A 3,068-nucleotide genomic window follows, 5' to 3' on the forward strand; every position below is an offset into this window, starting at 1 on the left:
CTGTTTACTACTTGAAAAGCAATACTGACAGGAAAACTGTTTTCTACCAATTTTGTCCAAGAAAAAAACCTTTCTTCCACTTTAGAGGGAAGCTGGGTAAACAACAATGTTCTACAGAAAGATAGACAAGATGTCTAAAGGGAGGTAAGAAACAGGATGCTCATTAGGGAGATAAACAGCCTGATGTTTTTAGGGTGTTCAGTGCTGCAAGGAAGTTTGCTAAGCTCAGAAAGTAAATAGATTCAGGAAGTCTGTGAAACTGACAAGGTTCCCTTGCCCACTCTATGCTTAAGCTTCTGTAAACCCTAAGAAATGCTGAGAGACACTCAGGCTAGCCAAGGTGCTGGGAAGATGAAAATCAGCAGAGCTGCCTGGAAGAGGCTGAGACCTGAAAAAGACAATGTCTTACCTGGTGAGCCACCTTCCGGCTGTGAAGTGAACTCTTAGGTGTCCTTTTTCTTGAGTAGGGGTGGGCTTTTGGTGATGCAGCTGTCTTTGAGTATATTCTATTCTTGTAATTAAACCCTCACTAATATTGCTGTAAGTAACACCAGTAAGGCTTGTTGATTCACCAAGCTGGATTTTTATAGTATCTTTACCTTGGATTACTGTTGGTCCTGTGTCTCAGGTAAGTAGATATTTGTTCATATCTCTTTGGAAGGTGTCACACAACAGAAATAGGCAAAAAATATGCCCAGCACCCACATGGTGACCAGCAATAGTACATAACACCAGTTCTAGGGGCACCTGCTAACTTTGAGGACTAACAGTGCTGAAGAATAGAATCACACAAAGATTCCAAGGAGTGAAACATTGTGCATTTATTCAGATCTGTATAAAATGTCTATGGCCATATCATTCTGAATGTGTGTGATCTTGACAGATCTCTGTAAAATATAGTTGGTATATAAACATATAAAGTTGGTATTATTAATAGCAGTAATAATAAATATTTATAGAACATTTTATAAATGCCAAGAAACATTCCAAGACAGAATTTTTATCAACTTTGGTGAAAGAAATACAAAAAGTATATAAACATATAAAGTTGGTATTAATAGCAGTAATAATAAATATTTATAGAACATTTTGTAAATGCCTAGAAACATTCCAAGACAGAATTTTATCAACTTTGGTGAAAGAAATACAAAAATTTTAAAGGCATTTCTATTATGTGACTTTTTTGTCTGAGGAGACTAAATATTTAAATATTTAAATATTGACACAGGTGAATATATTGTTGTACGAGGTTAAAATATGTAAACAATCTCAAAAGTTTTTTGCTGAAAATTTCATACCACGATCATTTATATAATATTTTATTTTCATTTTTGGTATGATGAAATTGCTCAGTGTGTTTATAAGCCACCCTATACATTTACTCTTTTTCTTTTCAATGAATTAAAACAGCTGAGGTCAGTGTTTTAACTCAGATGCACTGAGAGCTTCGGTCCCTATATCAGGAAGCCTGAAGAAAAGTCAATTCAGGCATCATGGGGATTGACAGGCTAGAACCTTAGAGCTAATTATGCCCTCCACTGTAAATAAGAGAGAATGCTTGTTATCAGAAACAGTACTAAGCAGTGTCACCATTCCATTACAGATTATTGTCTCAACAGAGTGACAGGTAAAACCAGGAAAAATCACCACTCAGAAGGACAGCAACAAAGCAAGGTTTATTTGGGAAGTTGCCTGATGTGACTTTCAAATTCCAGGATTGAGGAAAGACCACCAGTTTGCAGGCTGCTGGATGGAGGCTTTTATAGGGGGTTAGGGAATGCAGAAGGTGGGGAAAAGAATTCAACATAGTTTTGGCGGGATGCCACGGTCTATACATTGTGAAACTTATCAGGGGGAAGCAGCTTGTGCTGAGACAGCTCTTGCATCATTTGAGTCATGGATGCAGAGGCCTGTTTATCTTCTAAACTTATCTGGGGAAACAGACTGTGTTGAAACTGTCCCCTGGTTGGAGCAGGAACTGCTGACTCAATTCCTGTTTTTCAGAGGACCCTGGTCCTGTCTTGTTAGGCTTTATTGCACTGGGGTAGGGCCACCTACAGACCTGGACTTTACCTAACACACAGTAAGGAGCCGTTTTTCTTACTGGATATTTATGAGATTGACAAAAATAGACAAAAAATTGACAAAAATTTTCAGATTTAAAATTTTTTATTGTTAGTGTACTTTGCTCATAATTGCCTCCAAATTAAATAACAGTCTAAATGAAGTTCTTATCTTTTAATCTTTTTGATCAACAGCAGGTGTAGTGCTCTCTAATGCTATATTTCCACACTGATGTGATGGAAAATGTCCAGTTAATTATCTATGTTTTTCAAAATTTGATTTCTCTCAAAGCCAATAATAAGATAAGTATGTTTAGTACTCACAAATAATAATTAGTATTTGACCAAGCAATTGATGAAATACAGGATGAAAATAAGTCCAAGAATGGTAGATGTAGAGAGTATAGACAGGCGTGTAACAATATGTTTCCTTTAAGAAATAAATTGTGTGTCAAATTTTGAAATTTTGGTTATTATAGGATCTGCTACAAAGGATTTTATTTCATTGTCTTAGAATACAATAAGGTATATTTTCTGCTTAATTTCATTTAGAAATTACCATAAGTTCTTTTCTTAAATATGAAAGAATCTTTCTCATCCTCATACATTTTCTGTGAAAAGACTAAACCGTGTTTTACTATGAACATAAATTTATTACCTGTAATGTTCTTGGCCTTCTAATCTTGTCAAGTTTAGGGACTCTCAGAAATGGGCATAAGATTGAGGCATGATGACTGTTCTTTTGAGAACAGTTTTCACTGAATGATGTGTTCAAGGATAGGTAAGCTGTTAAGCAAGACTAAGTCTCCAACAAAACAAACAAAATAGAACAAAAAATTCACACAGCAACATATTCTGAATATTAAAAAAACTGCCTCAAACACAAACTCCAACACACACACGTGCACACACAGACACACAAGGAGGGAGGGAGAGAGAGAGAGAGAGAGAGAGAGAGAGAGAGAGAGAGAGAGAGAGAGAGAGATATATATAAAGTGTTTTTGT

At 35.9% G+C, this 3,068-nt stretch overlaps 1 protein-coding gene across 1 annotated transcript in view; it reads left to right on the forward strand.

The window, feature by feature from the left end:
• The window catches only part of LOC103733700 (olfactory receptor 7E24-like), a 9,087-nt gene that overhangs the window by 4,591 nt on the left and 1,428 nt on the right, over positions 1–3,068 (forward strand). The gene's annotated exons all lie outside the window — the stretch shown is intronic.

The sequence above is a fragment of the Nannospalax galili genome, unplaced genomic scaffold (genome assembly GCF_000622305.1).
Source record: "Nannospalax galili isolate Female #2095 unplaced genomic scaffold, S.galili_v1.0 scaffold10956, whole genome shotgun sequence".
Lineage (NCBI taxonomy): Eukaryota > Metazoa > Chordata > Mammalia > Rodentia > Spalacidae > Nannospalax > Nannospalax galili.